Genomic DNA, 21,279 nt, shown 5'->3' with positions numbered 1-21,279 from the left:
CTGGCTCCCCCAGCACGTGAGAGGCCGGCAGTGTGTCCACCTGCGGCCCCCCAACAGTTAAGTACATTCCAAATATGTAAATGTCACACATACATAGACTGAAAACTTGGCAGCTGGGCAAGGGGGTGGGGGTGTCCCAAGAATACTGAATCTCTACTGGAACAAGATGTGGGGCTTTAAGGAGGCTCAGCAGGCATGGTTCAAAGGGAGGCTGGCTCTTTACTGAAACATATGGGGTACGTGCCTGGGATCTTCACTCCGTTTTGAACCAAGCAATGGGTTCTAGTGAGATTGCCTTTGTGCTAGACCAATGGGTGGGCACTGGGGCAGCCTGGTGTACTCGGCAGAAGAGCCAACAACCCAGTCCACCCCAGCAAGAGTCTTTTCAACTATTCCTTACATTATTCCTATTTCATTGTAGTAAGGCCAACACATCATACTGTTGTGTATAATCCACACTCATACAATCATATCAATCTTTCACAAGCTGTAAAATTCGAAATGTTCAGAGACTGTGCTAGATACTAAATTGCCTAATCTCACTTGGAGATATGGTAATTGAGGAGAAAACCCAAGAGTCTTTTCTGAACAGAGCCCAATGCAACAGCCATTTCAAGTCATTTTCCAGAATGGCATCATGACGGCAATGGGGAATAAACATAATGTTCCAGGCCTGTATTCTATGACTGGTCCAAAGGCAAGAAAGAGTCATGAAATCCCATGCAGGTGAGATGGTAAGGTGCATATGTTAAGGGGTTTCAACCTCTGCTCAGTGCTCCCTGAGGTACTCATTCTCCGTGACAAGCTCTTTACAAAGACATAAGTATAATACAAAGTCCCAATGATTAAGAATTACTGATATCGGGAAAGGGTGTATTAGGCTATCATAAATCTCGTAGTACTGCAGATTTCAGGGCACCTGTGCTTAGCTAAAAATTAGGGGTACCGTGGCACTAAGTGTATGGTTCCATGGTGTAATGGTTAGCACTCTGGACTTTGAATCCAGCGAGTTCAAATCTCGGTGGAACCTCACATTTTTCACTGAAATGAGACGCTTTTCGGAATCTCAATTTTATTTCCCTTTATTTCATTCATTCCCGCTCCTAGTATTTACAATTCGAATACATCATGAACGAAAGTCGGTCTTAGTTTCGTCTGACTTTATTTTGTTCCGTGTTCTTTACATACTATCACTATAAAAAATGTAATCTGTATTAATTTTGCTACTAAATAGTTTTTAAAATAGTGTTCGTTCATATCACGTTGTGCATATGGACTTCACTATGGAAGATGAAAAGTGAGGATTAAAGAGGCTTTCGCTAAAAGTGTTTCCGCCCGGTTTCGAACCGGGGACCTTTCGCGTGTGAGGCGAACGTGATAACCACTACACTACGGAAACGGAACTGTACGTGTGCTTTTCTTTCCCATTATTATGATAGCGCATGGAAGGGGGTGCTGAAGCACGGCATATCAACACAGTAACATTTAAGCCAGCTGGCTCCTTCCATGCCAGTGAAGTCAGACAGATCATTGTACACTGGATTAAACTTGCGACCAAGATCCCGTTAATATATATGTCTTACTCCATGGACACTCCCCATCTTTTGAAGTTTTAAAGGAATGTATTGTTTCATTTTGAGTGCCCCAAATCAATCCAAAATCCTTTGTAAACGTGGATCTGTCTCCAGTGCTGCATCAACCACCTGTGCCCGCACCTGGCACAGGTGAGTGTCCCTGTATTAGATCACTACCACCACCTATGCACCTCATACCATGCGCCACACACCTGAACGATTTATCAGCAACAGAAGAGATATTGTTTTCCCTGGAAAATGCAATGCCCAGAGAGCCACATGAATTTGAATCACACACCCAAAGAGGACGACACATAGGGGGCCCAGTATGACACAGGGGGCGCAGGATGGCGGCTATAGCACAGCAGTGCACGTGCCAGAGGAAGACAGAGAGAAGCACGTGGATGCGGTGCTTTAAAGACATGCATCCTGTTTGAGCTTCCAGCATCACATAGACTCAATAGACAGCTGTGTGACTGTCTCCCAGGTGTCCTCTGCCATGTGTTGGTTTGGGGCTCTGCCGATGCAATTACCACAGAGCAGCCAGAAGGCACCCCAGTAACTCAGCAGCCCAGGAACGCCATTGGTTGAATGTCATCACTTGTCTCAGAGAAAATGAATATCGTTAGAGGGCTTGAGCATGCGTGTGTGAAGTGTATTTCTGGTTGTGCATATTGTGACCAACCCTACAGATGTATCAACCTGTGACCGATAATGGCATTTTAACGAGTTGGTTGCAAGAGGGTGCCTGGGCAGTATGGCTGTGTGCTGGCCACAGCAGGCCTGAGCAATCTTATGCAAGGGAATTGTCTTTATTATTGTTATTTAGTATTGTGAACACTTTTCCCGCCCAAAAGGAACCAGAGGGCAATTTCCAGAGAAATAGAGAACTGCAACATACACGTACTAAATAATCACAAATACAGTAATTTCTTAATAAATCCAAAACATCCAATTGCAATTCAAGCTGCAGGAGCACTCCTCAAAAAGTCTTTTAAAACATGGTGGACGAGAATTCAGAGTGCACGGTAACAGTGCACAGCACAGGTTCAGATGCGTTCCACACTGCACAAGCCCCCTTAGAAAAGGAAAGGATCCACTTTTTAATGTTTGTTTTTAATAGAGAATCAACGTTTTTCTTCTAGATGACCTGATTACATATAATATGAATTAATCCAAATAGACAGAAACACTGGGCTGAACAGTTGTAAAGTTTTTAAAACAATATAGAGCTTTATTTATCATGTTGCTTGCCCCCCATTGTGACGCAGTGACCAGGAGAAATTTGACCTAACATCCTTAATGCATATACAAGCAGGGCTTCAGTATGTTAGACCGCCTTAGGGGTGCCAGATTTGACTTTGCGTGGAAATACAGAAGATAATTCATACAGTCCACTCTTAATCACACCAGTCCCTGAACTACTGTCCTAAAACCATCTTTAGGCAAAGAGGTGACATACATTTCAGTAGCTGTAGATTTTGTTCATCAGATTAGATAGTGAATACAACATGCTTTGCAAGGGACAGTCTGGGAACACAAAGAAGCCCAGGACTTAACTGTAGAATATATTGGCGCAGAAACAATATGTAAAGTGAACTCTCCCAGGCAGAGCTAAGGGATAGAACAAGAACTGAGTCTTGGAAGGGCTGCGTTTGTCCTCTTCCAGTCTCTAATGTTCTGGGAGGGTTGTTTGAGCTGCCGGATGCTCTCCTCGGTTGACACCATTAGATAAATATGGGCATCTTGCACACACTGCTTCATGAAGAATCCCAGCTGGTCAACCATCATCACCAGTGGCTCCATACATAGAGTTTTACTAACGGCTGTCTCCTAGGAAACCTAAGCTGGTGTAGGGCTAGAGGAGAGCTGTTACTCCGCACCCTGACCAGTTCAGACAGCTTTGGCCATAAAGAAGATTAACCAGTCCCTCAAGCTCTTTCACTTCCAATACGGGCAGGAGTATGTCAGTCCAAAAGACATTGGGCCTCATTATGAGTTGGCCGGTAACCCGCCTGAGCCACCGGCCGGCTACCAGCAAACTCACCTTACCATTACCGGTGCCTGAAATCCGTGTGTTACCGGGATATTACGGGTGCCAGCAACGGTGGTAAGTTCCCATTCTCGGGAGTCCCATAGGGGCCCCCCAGTTCAGCATGGTGCCCTGGGTCCACCCAGGCCACCCTCCATCCAGGATGCTCCCGGCATCCACAGTGCGCCCAGGCCCATGTCCCCATGGGCCATTGGGATCCTGTCCTGCAACAACAGAAAGTCTGGGTGATCCCGGCAATCTACCAAGATGCTGGCACCCCCAGCACTTGTGATGCTGGCCGTGTGTCCACTGTCGCCCCCCACCAATGGCGACGAGGAAGACGGACCCCTGCAGCACAATCTGTTGCCCGCAGGAGAAAGAAAAGGAAGCAGCACCCACTGCCACAAGAAAAGGAGAGAGTGGATGCCCAGTGACCCACCGGCAGACCCTCCCTGGCCGCAGCCGTGTGTGAAGAGGGTGCTTGTGCAGCCGGAGTGCGGGTCAGCCTGCAGCACTGCGGCATCGGCCATCAAGTGTTTTGCCTGCTCCCGCCGAGGGAGAAAGTGCCCAGCTCCGCGATAGCAGCTCCAAACCAGAACACGCATGAAGCAGCATCCGCTGCAAAAGTAAAATGCAGAAGAGGCGGCATCCGCCGCCGGTCAGAAGAAATGTGCCCCAAGAAGAGAGTAGATGCTAAGGGACCTCTGCCGCCTTACAGAGGGAGAGCGCGATGCTGCAGCGTGGGTGGCGCTACCGTAATCAATAAATAAATCTCCTGCCGGAAAGTGGGAGGAAGTAAGGTGCACACCAGTCTTCAAGAGGTCAGATGTTTCTGTACGGTTTTCGCACTATTCTTTTGCAAAGGACCAGGTGTCTCCTGGAACAGCTACAGCGAAGCAGGGCCTCAAGAATCGGTTGGATGATTATACTTGTGATGAGACAAAAGAGCTGAAAAGCAAGGGTTCAGTGGGTACTATGTAACAGTTTTTAATCTAGAGATCATGCTAGACTCAACAGGGACACATTCCATGGAGCATCGATAAGTGGAGGAGTACCTAAGAAGAGCAATAGAGGCACATAAATCCGCGGATTAATAGCTCATAACTCCACCACTAGTGCAGAGCTACCAAAGCCCAATGATAGAAGAAAGTGAAATTAGAGTGTGTATGTGGTTGTGCAAAGTGCAGACACTAGCCACAGTCTACGCATTTGTACATGCGTACATACATGCATGTGTCTGCTTCCACAGCAAGTGTACTGCAATGAGATCTAGTCGCTCAGAGGCTGTGATGGGCCACTATCCTTGATGTGGTTTGCCCTTATATGCCAGTATCCATACATAAGAACATAGTCCTGCTGACGTTGTCAGTAAAAATGCCATGCCACAATAAGAAAACATGTCACGACTGGCTGCACCCATATATGCCAGTATAGCGATATAGGAACGCTCATCATACTGGCTTTAATTTACCCTTGATGCCAGTAAAAATGCAATGCCATGTCAGAAAATAGCTTCAGGCAGGATGCAACCAAATTAGCTAGTCTAGCCAAGTAATAACACTTACCATTCAGTATAAATCCCTTTTGTTTTCCAGTTCAGTCCACTTTATTTCCTCATGCATTCTTCAATTATGTCCCCACTCTTTTGCCTTCTCATTCTGAATCCTGTCTCCCTGTACTGAAATCTTTTTTTTCTCTGTATCCCTCTGTGCATCTCTATCACATCACAACTCAGATAACTTGGTTGGGGAGGGGGGCGCTGTAGCTCTCATAGAAGATGGCCGCCTGATTGTGAACTCCGCTTCGTGGGGCGCCTTCCTGTTTGAATCCTCCTTTGGTGCCCTATTAAAACCTGGGCCAGCCACCCTATTAAATTGCTGCAGGACCCGGGCGTGTGCTGCTCGAACCCCGCGTCCTGAATCAACCCTATCGCAGAGATCCAGTGCTTTGAAATTGGGCCGGGAGCTGGCGCCGTTCTGCCCCGCTCCTCTGCTCCAGAGTCATTTGGCTTGACTCTGAGGATCCGGGGCCTACTGGGGGGAGGGGCACTGTGCGGTGCGGCGTCACCTTCTCCCCACTCCTCGAGGAACCGTTGCGGCCTGTGCGCAGACACCAGCCCCCTGACTGGACCCCGGGGTGCAACCCCAAATGTAGAGCTGTTGCTCCGCCGCCTCTCCCAGGGCGGCGTGCTGCCTATCAGTGCCTCTTGTGGATCCGGAGAGGAGGCTTCCTGTTCTAGGACCGGATTGCGGGACGCTCCCGCTCCTGGCTACTGCGGTGAGTCCCTTCGGGTCCCACCAGACACTCTGCCCATCCGCACTGTAGTGCTGCCGGTGCTGGCACGCGTCGCCTCCCTCCCTGGACTCACGACCGGAACCTGGACCTTCTGTGCCGGGACCCACTGTGGCTGTCGTCACGCTCCGCTGCCCTGCTACCCTGCCAGACGCACAGGGCCCCCGCTCCTAACGCGACCTGGTGGGCCCTGTCGGGGGGGACACAGACTCCTCGGGCGCCGTCATCTATTAACCCGTGCACCACTTAGGTGTTGGCACACGCTGCCCGCTGCTGGCCCTTGGATTGGGACCTCTTCTCTTGGTGTGGATCCTACTGCTCTCCACCGTAGTGCCTGCATGGGGTATTCGCCGTGGTGATACACCTCCCGCTCATTGCGCCACATATATCAGTTGGGACACCACACAGACCATGGTTAGTGGTGCACCAGGCTGGTCCCCCCTACCGCGGCGCGCAGTGACTGGACCCTCTGCTTTACTTGGATATACTGGGATCGAAGACCCCTGCAGTGACTGTCTCCTCGCTGCCTGGCCGTGGGCGTCCTGCTAACCCCTCTGTGGTCCACCACTGCCTTGCTGGGAGCCTTGGCGGACCTCTCCTCCGACACAGGAAGTGGACTCCCCAGTTTGCTCAACCACATCAGTGCCCATAGCTGCTCCTACTTCCACCCCTGTCACGGCACACTGATCTCCGGTTCTTGGCCTTCACCCGTGATCTTCGGGGCGGTCGACACCAGGGGATCCACTCACTGACCACTCAGTGCCCTCATACCACTGCCGGCCAGGGAGATCCCCCCCGGACCTGCGAACTGGCGGGCAGTGGTGACCAGAGACTCCACATCCTATTACAGCACTACTTTCCACTTCAACCCTGTCGTCCTCTGGGCGCCCGAATGCTCTGAATAGCCTGTCCGACCATCCTCTGTGTCCTGCCCTCTGCCTCCCGACCTGCCTCGACACTCCTGCCGCCCGCCCAGGCCTTCCGGCCCACCCTCCGCCTGGTGCCATGACCAAGGGAGCTGGAAAGAAGCAATGCTCAATTAACATTTTCACAAAAACCCCGTTGGGGCCGGTGGGGGAGGTGTCCGGGTAGGAACCATCTAACCCCTCGACCTCGGACCCGGCAGACGCTCAAAAAATGATGGAATACATCCGGGAGGTGTTCACCACGCTCCACAGAGAGCTTGACGACATGAATGGCACTATATCCTCTATCAAGGCTCATATGGAGAGGACCGACGGCCGGGTTGCCGAGATCGAGACACGAGTGAGTACCACCAAGGATAACTTGAGCTCTCTAAGGGCGGAGGTCTCCACACTTTCTGGCCGTGTCGCCGAGGTTGAGAAAAGGAACGAGGACCTCGAATCACGCTGGAGACGTAACAACCTCCGCATTATCGGAGTACCCGAAGATGGCATAAAGGTACCCATGGAGGATTACTTAGAGTGCACTCTACTAAAATTGTTAGACTCCAAAACTCTCCCCATAGTTCGCGATCGAGAGAGCCCACCGTGCCCTCACTGCAAAGCCCAGACCGGGCGCACCACTACGACCCATTATAGGTAGAGTTCTAAACTTCCGTGACCGTGACGCCCTGCTCAGGCCGGCTAGAGCCAAGGGTGAACTCATTCTGGGCGCTGCCAGGATCCATCTATATCCTGATTTCTCGGTGGCAGTCCAACGTGAACGCAAAACCTTCCTGGCAGTAAAGAGGAGGCTTCGAGACCTGCAGGTCAAATACTCCATGTTATACCCCGCTAAATTGAGCATTGAACATTCCAACCAGGTCTACTTCTTCACAATCCCTGAGGAGGCCTCCAGATTTATCGATGAACATTTCCCCGGCTGACCCCCTTTTGAAACACACATTGTCAATGTTATGTTTATTGGCTGATTGTTCATGATTTGGGACTCCGACTTGGTACAGAAATGTCTACCCGGTGGATGAGCGTGAGAAGGGGCTGTCTTCCGCCTACTCGAGTTTTTCGGTCTATGACATGTATGTTCTGGTCCTTAGGGCTGGCCTCATAATCCCATGGGAGACTCTCGTAGTTATCACTGAACGCCTCTCAGGTTCAATTTCTCTCCGCAGCGCTCATCCACTGTTGCTAGTTTACTCTATTAGTTGCTGTTAAATTCAGTCACCTTCCTGGTCTAGTTGATTGATTAGGGGGCTACTTCCCCCATACGTGAGAAAATTGTTTCTATATTTTGCGATCATGCCCTTTCCACCCAGGTGGAGTCCTACCCGGGTGGCACAAGATGTCATCACTAGGCACCATGCTTATCCTTAAATTGCCTTCCGGTCCGGAGCACCGCCGCCAGGCCAGCTCACAGGCCCCCCGGCGTTGATGCCATTGGTTTGGATTTGGTTGTTTGGGCATGGGGTTGTCATTCCTCTGTTTGTTTGGGGGCGGGACGTCGGAGGGGGTGGGCGTTGTTGGGTTTTATGTTAAAAAAGGCTTGGTATCCACAGGGGAGGTAGAGTATGGGGCAATATTGTTCAGTTATTATTGCAAGGCTGATCAAATGGTGCACCGATCATGGGGAGCACCACCCCGTTAATCCGTCACTTCTAATGACCACCTCTGGACTGTCAACTGAGGATAACTTGACATTCATGAGTTGGAATGTGCGGGGGCTGGGAAACTATAAGAAGATGAAACAACTACAGCTTCAGGCCAAACGCCATTGGGTCAAAATACTGTTTTTACAAGAAACGCACGCCTACACCGAGTATTGTGAAAGATTTGCCAAAATGTGGGGCCCTCAGAGGTACTTTACTAATTATTCTACCCAAAGCCGGGGAGTTATGACTCTAATTCACAGGAGCCTTAAATTTAACCCCATATCTACACAGATCGACCCCCTGGGCAGATATGTGTTAGTCCATGGTAGTCTGCAGAATAAGGAGGTGGTCCTATTAAACATCTATGGATCCAATATCGACGACCTGGAGTTCTATTCACATCTCACGTCTCTCCTTGACAGCTTCCTGCTAACAATAATCCTCTGGGGAGGTGATTTTAATACGATATTTGACGTAGACCTTGACAGATACGGCTTCAGACCTCGCCGACTTTCCAAAGCAGCCTACACTACACTGTCATCTCTCCCCAGTCTTTCCCTGGTGGACGCATGGAGGCTTCTCTATCCCGACTCCCGCTCCTACTCCTTCTACTCTTCGGTGCATGACTCATATTCCTGAATCGATAGATGGCTAGTGTGTGACATACTTATAAGGAACATATCTCACCTATCGATCCTTCCCAGAACCCTCTCTGTTCATTCACCGGTGACTATTACCCTTTGTTGGGGCCCGGATCGTGACCGCAGCAGACACTGGATAATGAAACCTCACTCTCTCCTCGACCCCGTCTTCAGCTCAGAGCTGGAGACCGCCATTGAGGAGTTCTTCGAAATTAACACCAACACAGTGTCCTCACAGGCCACCCTCTGGGAATCTTTCAAAGCTTATATAAGAGGTATTGCCCTGTCTAAGGAGAACAGCATCCTTAAAACAATTCACAGAAATATTGCTGAAAGCAAAGCCATGCTGTCCGCACTGGAAGCTCAATGCTCGCTACACCAAACTCCGGAACTCCTGGCATCAATCGGTACGGAACTTGACACATTCCGTTTTCTTGCGGACCGCGAACTGAGGTTCCTGGACAGCCCGGGACTTGCGAGGAAATACGGCGAGTGTCAACGCCCAGGCCATCTTCTGGCCAGGCTTCTCCACCGAGAATTTGGTGCCCCTCCCATCCCTGGAGTGGAGAGACCCGATGGTACCCTAGCCACGTCCCTGCAAGATATTAACTCTGAATTCCTCTCTTTCTACGAATCCCTATATGCCAATGCAGACAATGTCCCGACAGCGGAGATCTAGTCTTCCCTAGATAAGCTTCCCCTCTCGATCCTCTCCCCTGAGACCATTGGATGTCTCGAGAATCCATTCACCACCGGGGAATTCTTGGATGCCATAGACTCACTCTCATCAGGGAAATCCCCAGGCTCAGATGGCATTCCCGTTGAATTCTATTAACACTTCAAATCACTCCTACTCCCTCGCCTAATGGCCCTCTGGGAGGAATCAGTGGAGGTAGGTCTGTTTCCCCCTTCGCTCTGTGAAGCCACAATAACCGTTTTGCTGAAGCCCGGTAAACCCCCCACTCAATGCTGCTCTTATAGTCCACTCTCGCTTATCAACGGGTACGCCAAATTACTAGCCCTACGCCTTGCCCCCTACATGCCGCATATCATTCACCCCGATCAAGCGGGATTTATTCCGGGACGCTCCACCTCTCTGAACCTGAGGCGTCTCTTCAACATTATAAGCAGGATTAACCCAAATCTGCATGCAGTAGCAGTGGCACTCGATATGCAAAAAGCCTTCGATTCTGTCTCGTGGGAGAATCTCTGGCGGGTTCTTAAAAAATGCAAATTCTGCCCCGCTTCCTTTCCTGGGTCGGGCTGCTGTACTCCAACCCAGTGGCCAGGGTTCGTACTGAGGACCGATGCTCCCCCCTTTTCCAAATAACTAGGGGCACTAGGCAGGGCTGTCCCTTCTCTCCTCTGGTCTTTGCCATAGAGATGGAACCTTTCGCGGACATAGTATCCCTGTATGCTGATGATGCCCTTCTCTTCATCCGTTCCCCCGACACCAATTTGGCTCCGATATTGGAAGATATCCTTTTTGGACAAGTTTCTGGCCTCAAAGTAAATTGCTCTAAATCTACCCTTTTGCCGCTCACTGCCTGCACACGCCCCCCTCCTGATACCCAGCGATTCACATGGGCCCAGTCAAGCTTTACCTACCTGGGCATAGTAGTGTCTCGCCGATTCGAACAGGTTTTTGAAGAGAACTACCAAAAATACCTCACTAGCCTTACGACAAAAGTCGCTGGAGTAGGCTCCCGATCTCACTTGCCGGCAGGATAGGGATACTAAAAATGGTAGTATTACCCCAGCTTCTGTACAGGTTCGCCAATATCCCCCAGTGGCCGAGCGGCTGGTTCTTCCGGGTGCTGACTCGTACCCTTAATACCTTTCTTTGGCACTCAGACATGGTCCGGCTTAAACTCAAGACCTTGACCATCCCGATGGAGGTTGGCGGCTTCGGTGCTCCTGACTTCCTTAAGTACTGGCTGGTGTCCCAACTCCAATACACTTCACACTTGTTTAAAACATTGGACCCCCCACCTCATGTCAGACTCGAAAAGCTATCGATCAGCGATCGTGATATTTGCTCCCTGGTTATCACGCCCATGCCGAGGGTATTAGACTCACTTGACCCGGCGGCCTCTACTTCTCTGGCCCTATCTAAAACATGGTAATTACTAGGCATCGCCCACCCCTTTCATGGTAACTTTCCACTTTGGAACTTCCTCCCGGAGGTCCCACATGTACCTCCCGTCATCGTTTGCCGGTGGGCAGAGCCTGGATATGAACAACTATGGGACTTCTTCGAACAGGGTAACTTCATAGAGTGGCCAGATCTTCCACTGTCCTTGAAGCGGAGACCATCCGCTTGGCTTCAGTAGTCACCCCTCCGGAAAATCCTTAAACACAAATACCCCAGTTTCCCAGTGCTGCCACCTGATGAACCTGCAGTTACGGAGCTTACCTCTCCCACCCCCATGAGGGGCAAAGTTTCCAGACTCTACACCCTGGTACAGGCTAGATCGGCCCCTACATTTACCAAGTTAAGACATACCTGGGGGGATGACCTTGGTCTCGAAATCACAGATGAACGATGGGCCCGAATGTGTGCATGTATTCATCAGGTATCCTTTAACTCCCGCTTTAAATTGATCCAATTCAAGGTGCACCACAGATACCACTACACCCCGAGCAGACTACACCACATTTCAAATGACTTGTCCCCAAGGTGCCCCAGGTGTGGCTGCGACAACGCTGGCTATATCCACATGATTTGGTCCTGCCCCCGTCTCACTCAATTTTGGAGCGCAGTATGTGCTACTATGTCAGCTATCCTCGATCACCCTATTACCCTATCCCCAATGAGTTGTCTTTTCCATGACTTTTCTGAGCTCCGCTGAGATTCCAAAAACCTGGCTGGACTTTGCATGCCACTTGCTGTACGCTCTATTTTACTCTGCTGGCTTCGGCCTACCACACCCACCCATGCACAGTGGCTCAGGGCGGTCACATGGGCATCGGACACCGAAGAATCCTGGGCTATACAACAGCCAACCCACTAAAGACCCAGAGATGTTTGGTCAAGGTTTCGTTCATACATGGCTCCCATTGATTCTGCCTCGGACTCTACATCTCCAGTCCTCTCCCCCTGCTATTCCCGCACAACCTCCGGAATTGTTCACTCACTGCCCCCACACCCACCTTGGATGTCTGCCACATGTGCACAAACTGGTTTTGAATTTGCTTTATATGTTTGTATTACCTGCATTGCTCTGATTATACTTGTCCTGTATGTAGCTCACCTGTTCCTGTGCTGCCAAGCTAAATAAATAAAAGTAAAAAAATAAATAAAAAAAAGATAACTTGGTGGATGGGACAGAGAGGAAGAGGATGTGGGCAGCGGCAGACCCTAGACGGGCCTGCCACCTCCCCTCACTCACCTAAGTGTGCCAGCACTGAGAGGCAGACACTGTTGCCACCTAGATCCTTTATTACTTTGGGCTATTAGGTGGCACCCACCTATATGCTGAAACTATTGCATTAGAGTCCAGATCGGGGAAAAAGGCATCTGAGGAGGGAACCAAAGCTTGTAAGTGTTGTTTAGTTATTTGCCCACCCATTGACTGCCATGGCCATGTGGCCATTCCCACCCAGTCCTGCCCCTCCAGACCCAAAACTCCTAATTATGGGAACTCTTTGAGTTAACTTTAATCAAGACTTACCATCTAGCTTTGCACTCGAAATGTCTGCCAGTGTTTTTTCAAAGCAGTCTTCTGAGGGCTAATGTCTTAATTGCAGGAGTAAAGTGCCACCGGTGTAATTAAAATGTCGTAACCAAGTCTACATTCACAAGCACCATGCGTGTCCTTCACTGAAGTCTTGATAAAAACATGCATTGACAAAGCCTACTGTGATGGCTTGTGTTTTAAGATTTAAGTATTAGACGTTTGCCGGCACTATTATTAGATACCCAGGTACACACACCATTTTGCTGCTGGTACCATCAGTGGCCAGTTAATACCACTAGGGTGGTGCCTGGCAAGTGCCTTTCCCAGGCCTAGATAAAAGTCCAAACTGTTGGCATTGCCAGTGCTTGTTTAAAAGCAGCAGCACATGGTGCCAAGCAGTCACGTGGTGGTGCTTTGCTATTGGATCGGCCCTCTGTGGCACAACACCAGTGACACATATTCCTGCTAGTGAAGCCAGCTGTAATCCCTGAAAATCGATATTCTGCGGACAGAGATAAAACAGAAGAAAGATTGTGGGAAGTTCGCTCTATACCAGGTGATGAGAATGTGGTGGCAAACGAAAGCCTGACACATTCCTTCTGATTTCTGTGGCGAGGCGAAAGAGGAAACATCCCAAAGTAGAACAGAGATAGAGAATGAAAACAGTTCCCACATACAAAAAACTCCGTGCCGACTCTAACATTAGTGGAACGTTATCGTAAAGGGATGTAGCACAGCCACCAGCAGTCCCTATAGCAGAAACAATCTCGGTCCTGCATCGATTATCACTTTCGATTTCACTGCCGAACCTTTTCTACAAACTAGATTTCATTTGCAGAATTACTGGGCCGAGGGTCGGACGGCACAGATATTACGATGGTGTGTTTTACGTGAGGGGATGTAGCTCAGTGGTAGAGCGCATGCTTTGCATGTATGAGGCCCCGGGTTCAATCCCCGGCATCTCCAGGTGCATATATTTTTTGGGGTACGCATGAACGCCAACATTTAAAGGATATACTGTTACATCCTCTTTGGGTTTCTGGTAAAGAGGACTATAATTTTATGTCGCATCTCACTACATTGAACATATTCCGTCGCTCACGTTTCAAGACTATCCTTCTTGTGACTAGTTCACATTACCAGACTGGGGCCCTGTCTAGACAACAAACAGCCGGAGCTGCCTCAGCAATACCGCGAATGGGGTTCACAGTAAACAAAACCCCTGGAGAGATGGTGACTGACAAATATAGATAGCATAGAACAAAGTGATCATGGGAAGCAGCAGCAGCAGGCAGGATTGGGCAGGCAAACATTCCACGTGACTTCTCTGAAGTGCCTCGAAGGAGTTCTTTAAAAGGGAAAAATAGAATTCATTAAATGTTTTCTTTAAAAATAGCTGTAAATTATCATAACCTATTCGTTGATGTGTTTTTTTTAAACTTTGTTTCAACGCTCTTAACATGTACATAGTCAAAGTAAAACTGTGCACTTGATTCGCCGCCGTCTGCAAGCAGTAGTACATTCATTTCAGCATACGGCAATACATAACGCCTCACTGTGGCAGTGCACAAGGATCTTATAGCATAGCACAGGCATGTTTTATTGCATGTATGTATTGTGTTTTGTATGGCACAAACCTTGCTGGGGCATAACAGAAAATTTTACATTCGGGGTGACGAAATGACTATTGCTCTGTAGGAGCACAGGGGTGAGTAGTGTCCAAAACACCTACTCAGCCCCAGACTGCTACTAAACCAGCAATGAGCGCAGTCATAAAGGGGAAGCCGATACACCCGACAGGTATACCCCCTATGCCTCTTTTGGTAACTGTGGCAAAGGGCAGTCTAAATTCTTTCTGAGGCGTTTGAGCTGTTACATTTGCACACAAACACCAATAGTATGGTGGTACCAACATGAATAAATGCCCAACCAAGGTTCTACAAAAACAGGAACTTTAGGAAATACGTACAGTGCATACAACAAATTAAAAACAATAAAGACCCACCTCTCTAAAGGAAACGGAGAGAATACACACTATGGGAATAAAGGGGCATTCAGTGTGAAGACAGGGGTGCTGGCCAATGATTTTAGCAGCACATTTCAATGTTCAAGGATATGTCTTTTAAATGGCTAAGAAAGGTGGCTTAAAAGTTACTGAGGTGCCGAGGCAGACAAGGGGGACAAAGATTCTTCAAATGCGCATGTCTATTGTGATTGGGGCTCAGCAGCATCGAGTCAGGCTTATTGGAGCTCTTTCTGGATCGAGTCAGTGTCAAGCCGTTTCAATTGGTGGTCCCACGAGATCATGGGCGCTGAGACAGGTTGAGTCCGCTCGAAGTGCTCAAATGGTACAGTGCAGACTTTTCAAAAATGATTGGCTAGATTGCGCAAGCTGGTCACCCCAAATGTGCCCTTGGGTGGGTTAGAGAGTAGAGCTTGCCTCTGCCCTGAAGCCTTCTGTCTTCAGCTCTATGGCAGAGAACTTTGGTATAAACTAACCATTCCCAACACATTTCCAATGAATCCTTCCTCTCCTTCTTCTGAGAATCCAAAGATGAATCAACTGAGGACCACATTTCCTGCCTTTATAAAGGCAACATTCTACAGCAGATTGGCCCAAAACAAGAATGTAGTCAGTGTCCAATCCAGGCTGCTATGACATGTGTACCTTGTCTTCCAATGTCATATATAGAGTGCCTGTGTCTGCAGAGAGTGGGGAGAGGGAAGGATGCGTAGGGAGGCCTGACAGAATCCAAAACAGTAAAACCCCTCTCTTGACCTAAGCCTGATCTCGTGGTACTCTAACTGCACCCACTATCCATGTCTGCATGCTTCAAAATGACTCTGGTGATCGACACCCTAATGTGACAGTGGCTTTGTCATATCAGGGCTGCCGGTGAAACACTCTTTCGCAGGGGACCTCCCGGTAGAGAGTTCCAGTACGCTGATGGGAGGTGTTAACATCTTCAGAGGCATAATAAGAAGAGCTTCCTGGGACAAGGTCCCACATGGATTGCCGGGTGGAGGTCAGAGAGCCGCTACTGGGTGAAGAGTGACCCCCAGAGACAATAATAACCCATCTGGGGGGGAACGATGTGGCACAGCTGGGAAGAAGGCAGCTGCTTAAGGAAATGTGCGCCACGTTCTGGGCATTGAGCGAGGAAGGGGGCGCTTGTGGACTCATATGGCCAGAATCGTGCCCAGATAAATATGGAGGGGTGCAAATTCACACATGGCTGTGGAGAAGTGCCAGAAAAAATGGAATATGGACATGACAAAGTTTTGCAGGGGAGCATGTTTCTCAATGTTTAGGGATGGCCTAATAAATTGGGGTGTACCAGGATACTACGATAAAGATGGGGTTGACCTATCTCAGGTGGGCTCAGACATATTATTGAATTTTAACGACGGATTGAGAGAGCATGGTTTTATTAAAAGAAAAAAAGAAGAAGCAAAGAGGAGGAGGATGGGGGCAGCGAAGGGGCGACAACCCCTTCTGGCCGTTGCGGCCAGTCAAAAGTAGTACAATGTTGAAAAGAGAGCTGATGGCATTAGAATGAGCTGGGTGCTGGAGGACAGAAGTGTTGAAGCACGTACGCTACTGATCGTCTGTGTGGACTTGCATGTTGAATATTAATATTTTGTAAATAATTATGCCTGGGCTTAATTTGTTATGGGCTTCAGGCGAGGATAAATGCCAGGCCAACAGCAGGTTAAAGCTCGGGATGAGGGCATAGCAGCACCCGACGTCATATGTTAGAGAGATGGCACACCCACCCTGAAAGGGGGGCATGAGGGCACCAGGCAATAACATGGTGGAGGGCCAAGGCCCCTCCAACTCCAATTCACAGGGCGGCAAACACAAGGGTCACAAAGCAAAGGTAACCCAGGTGGAGAAAGGCAGCAGGACAGGAAGGGGTGGCTGTCCCGAGGGAGAGGGACTCACGATTGGAAGGGCAAGGTCTTCTTCACACCTTCCAGGTGACTTCAGAGACCCGGGGGCCATTTTGTTTATGTCTTGTCAGCGATGGATGTCACACCAACGATCGAGCAGAGAAACATCCTCTTTACAGAGGAAATGACCATGAGCAATTAGCCCCGTGTTTAGCCTAACACGGCAGGTGGACACATAGGGCTGGAAAAAGAGCAGCCCCCGTTTGCAGTTTCCAGCCCCGGCTGGTGAAAAGAATTAGATAATGTCACTCCCCACAGCCCAAAACCAGAGATACACAATTCGTCCTGAGCGGGAGGTTCAGGAAGGTTGCAGGAGTGAGACCTGGATTTTGGAAACAGTTAAATATTTTCAGCTGCCAGTCCCCAGCCCTGGCCTGCAGGCCCACACCATGTGATCACGGTCCGGCAGGTCTCGCTGGTCTGGGCCTCCTGCATCAGCATGGTGCCCTGGGTCCGCCCAGGCCACCCTCCACCCAGGATGCTCCCGGCATCCACAGTGCCCCCGGCACCTCAAGCCCATGTCCCCATGGGCCATCATGGTCCCGGCCTGCAACAATAGTAAGTTCGGGTGATCCTGGCAAACTACCAAGGTGCTGGCTCCCCCAGCACGTGAGAGGCCGGCAGTGTGTCCACCTGCGGCCCCCCAACAGTTAAGTACATTCCAAATATGTAAATGTCACACATACATAGACTGAAAACTTGGCAGCTGGGCAAGGGGGTGGGGGTGTCCCAAGAATACTGAATCTCTACTGGAACAAGATGTGGGGCTTTAAGGAGGCTCAGCAGGCATGGTTCAAAGGGAGGCTGGCTCTTTACTGAAACATATGGGGTACGTGCCTGGGATCTTCACTCCGTTTTGAACCAAGCAATGGGTTCTAGTGAGATTGCCTTTGTGCTAGACCAATGGGTGGGCACTGGGGCAGCCTGGTGTACTCGGCAGAAGAGCCAACAACCCAGTCCACCCCAGCAAGAGTCTTTTCAACTATTCCTTACATTATTCCTATTTCATTGTAGTAAGGCCAACACATCATACTGTTGTGTATAATCCACACTCATACAATCATATCAATCTTTCACAAGCTGTAAAATTCGAAATGTTCAGAGACTGTGCTAGATACTAAATTGCCTAATCTCACTTGGAGATATGGTAATTGAGGAGAAAACCCAAGAGTCTTTTCTGAACAGAGCCCAATGCAACAGCCATTTCAAGTCATTTTCCAGAATGGCATCATGACGGCAATGGGGAATAAACATAATGTTCCAGGCCTGTATTCTATGACTGGTCCAAAGGCAAGAAAGAGTCATGAAATCCCATGCAGGTGAGATGGTAAGGTGCATATGTTAAGGGGTTTCAACCTCTGCTCAGTGCTCCCTGAGGTACTCATTCTCCGTGACAAGCTCTTTACAAAGACATAAGTATAATACAAAGTCCCAATGATTAAGAATTACTGATATCGGGAAAGGGTGTATTAGGCTATCATAAATCTCGTAGTACTGCAGATTTCAGGGCACCTGTGCTTAGCTAAAAATTAGGGGTACCGTGGCACTAAGTGTATGGTTCCATGGTGTAATGGTTAGCACTCTGGACTTTGAATCCAGCGATCCGAGTTCAAATCTCGGTGGAACCTCACATTTTTCACTGAAATGAGACGCTTTTCGGAATCTCAATTTTATTTCCCTTTATTTCATTCATTCCCGCTCCTAGTATTTACAATTCGAATACATCATGAACGAAAGTCGGTCTTAGTTTCGTCTGACTTTATTTTGTTCCGTGTTCTTTACATACTATCACTATAAAAAATGTAATCTGTATTAATTTTGCTACTAAATAGTTTTTAAAATAGTGTTCGTTCATATCACGTTGTGCATATGGACTTCACTATGGAAGATGAAAAGTGAGGATTAAAGAGGCTTTCGCTAAAAGTGTTTCCGCCCGGTTTCGAACCGGGGACCTTTCGCGTGTGAGGCGAACGTGATAACCACTACACTACGGAAACGGAACTGTACGTGTGCTTTTCTTTCCCATTATTATGATAGCGCATGGAAGGGGGTGCTGAAGCACGGCATATCAACACAGTAACATTTAAGCCAGCTGGCTCCTTCCATGCCAGTGAAGTCAGACAGATCATTGTACACTGGATTAAACTTGCGACCAAGATCCCGTTAATATATATGTCTTACTCCATGGACACTCCCCATCTTTTGAAGTTTTAAAGGAATGTATTGTTTCATTTTGAGTGCCCCAAATCAATCCAAAATCCTTTGTAAACGTGGATCTGTCTCCAGTGCTGCATCAACCACCTGTGCCCGCACCTGGCACAGGTGAGTGTCCCTGTATTAGATCACTACCACCACCTATGCACCTCATACCATGCGCCACACACCTGAACGATTTATCAGCAACAGAAGAGATATTGTTTTCCCTGGAAAATGCAATGCCCAGAGAGCCACATGAATTTGAATCACACACCCAAAGAGGACGACACATAGGGGGCCCAGTATGACACAGGGGGCGCAGGATGGCGGCTATAGCACAGCAGTGCACGTGCCAGAGGAAGACAGAGAGAAGCACGTGGATGCGGTGCTTTAAAGACATGCATCCTGTTTGAGCTTCCAGCATCACATAGACTCAATAGACAGCTGTGTGACTGTCTCCCAGGTGTCCTCTGCCATGTGTTGGTTTGGGGCTCTGCCGATGCAATTACCACAGAGCAGCCAGAAGGCACCCCAGTAACTCAGCAGCCCAGGAACGCCATTGGTTGAATGTCATCACTTGTCTCAGAGAAAATGAATATCGTTAGAGGGCTTGAGCATGCGTGTGTGAAGTGTATTTCTGGTTGTGCATATTGTGACCAACCCTACAGATGTATCAACCTGTGACCGATAATGGCATTTTAACGAGTTGGTTGCAAGAGGGTGCCTGGGCAGTATGGCTGTGTGCTGGCCACAGCAGGCCTGAGCAATCTTATGCAAGGGAATTGTCTTTATTATTGTTATTTAGTATTGTGAACACTTTTCCCGCCCAAAAGGAACCAGAGGGCAATTTCCAGAGAAATAGAGAACTGCAACATACACGTACTAAATAATCACAAATACAGTAATTTCTTAATAAATCCAAAACATCCAATTGCAATTCAAGCTGCAGGAGCACTCCTCAAAAAGTCTTTTAAAACATGGTGGACGAGAATTCAGAGTGCACGGTAACAGTGCACAGCACAGGTTCAGATGCGTTCCACACTGCACAAGCCCCCTTAGAAAAGGAAAGGATCCACTTTTTAATGTTTGTTTTTAATAGAGAATCAACGTTTTTCTTCTAGATGACCTGATTACATATAATATGAATTAATCCAAATAGACAGAAACACTGGGCTGAACAGTTGTAAAGTTTTTAAAACAATATAGAGCTTTATTTATCATGTTGCTTGCCCCCCATTGTGACGCAGTGACCAGGAGAAATTTGACCTAACATCCTTAATGCATATACAAGCAGGGCTTCAGTATGTTAGACCGCCTTAGGGGTGCCAGATTTGACTTTGCGTGGAAATACAGAAGATAATTCATACAGTCCACTCTTAATCACACCAGTCCCTGAACTACTGTCCTAAAACCATCTTTAGGCAAAGAGGTGACATACATTTCAGTAGCTGTAGATTTTGTTCATCAGATTAGATAGTGAATACAACATGCTTTGCAAGGGACAGTCTGGGAACACAAAGAAGCCCAGGACTTAACTGTAGAATATATTGGCGCAGAAACAATATGTAAAGTGAACTCTCCCAGGCAGAGCTAAGGGATAGAACAAGAACTGAGTCTTGGAAGGGCTGCGTTTGTCCTCTTCCAGTCTCTAATGTTCTGGGAGGGTTGTTTGAGCTGCCGGATGCTCTCCTCGGTTGACACCATTAGATAAATATGGGCATCTTGCACACACTGCTTCATGAAGAATCCCAGCTGGTCAACCATCATCACCAGTGGCTCCATACATAGAGTTTTACTAACGGCTGTCTCCTAGGAAACCTAAGCTGGTGTAGGGCTAGAGGAGAGCTGTTACTCCGCACCCTGACCAGTTCAGACAGCTTTGGCCATAAAGAAGATTAACCAGTCCCTCAAGCTCTTTCACTTCCAATACGGGCAGGAGTATGTCAGTCCAAAAGACATTGGGCCTCATTATGAGTTGGCCGGTAACCCGCCTGAGCCACCGGCCGGCTACCAGCAAACTCACCTTACCATTACCGGTGCCTGAAATCCGTGTGTTACCGGGATATTACGGGTGCCAGCAACGGTGGTAAGTTCCCATTCTCGGGAGTCCCATAGGGGCCCCCCAGTTCAGCATGGTGCCCTGGGTCCACCCAGGCCACCCTCCATCCAGGATGCTCCCGGCATCCACAGTGCGCCCAGGCCCATGTCCCCATGGGCCATTGGGATCCTGTCCTGCAACAACAGAAAGTCTGGGTGATCCCGGCAATCTACCAAGATGCTGGCACCCCCAGCACTTGTGATGCTGGCCGTGTGTCCACTGTCGCCCCCCACCAATGGCGAC

At 48.8% G+C, this 21,279-nt stretch overlaps 4 non-coding genes across 4 annotated transcripts; 2 read left to right on the top strand and 2 right to left on the bottom strand.

Moving 5' to 3' along the window:
* Positions 1–1,326: 1,326 nt before the first annotated feature.
* On the bottom strand, positions 1,327–1,399 carry TRNAV-CAC (transfer RNA valine (anticodon CAC)). Its single transcript has one exon. It is a non-coding gene; the product is annotated as a tRNA-Val (tRNA).
* Positions 1,400–13,682: 12,283 nt separating this feature from the next.
* Positions 13,683–13,754, top strand: TRNAA-UGC (transfer RNA alanine (anticodon UGC)). Its single transcript has one exon. It is a non-coding gene; the product is annotated as a tRNA-Ala (tRNA).
* Positions 13,755–18,298: 4,544 nt separating this feature from the next.
* Positions 18,299–18,370, top strand: TRNAQ-UUG (transfer RNA glutamine (anticodon UUG)). The gene has a single exon. It is a non-coding gene; the product is annotated as a tRNA-Gln (tRNA).
* Positions 18,371–18,666: 296 nt separating this feature from the next.
* On the bottom strand, positions 18,667–18,739 carry TRNAV-CAC (transfer RNA valine (anticodon CAC)). Its single transcript has one exon. It is a non-coding gene; the product is annotated as a tRNA-Val (tRNA).
* Positions 18,740–21,279: the final 2,540 nt, after the last annotated feature.

The sequence above is a fragment of the Ambystoma mexicanum genome (assembly GCF_040938575.1).
Source record: "Ambystoma mexicanum isolate Mex_15411 chromosome 12 unlocalized genomic scaffold, UKY_AmexF1_1 Mex_chr12_unloc.2, whole genome shotgun sequence".
Classification (NCBI taxonomy): Eukaryota; Metazoa; Chordata; class Amphibia; order Caudata; family Ambystomatidae; genus Ambystoma; species Ambystoma mexicanum.
This window is presented reverse-complemented; position numbering and strand designations above follow the sequence as displayed.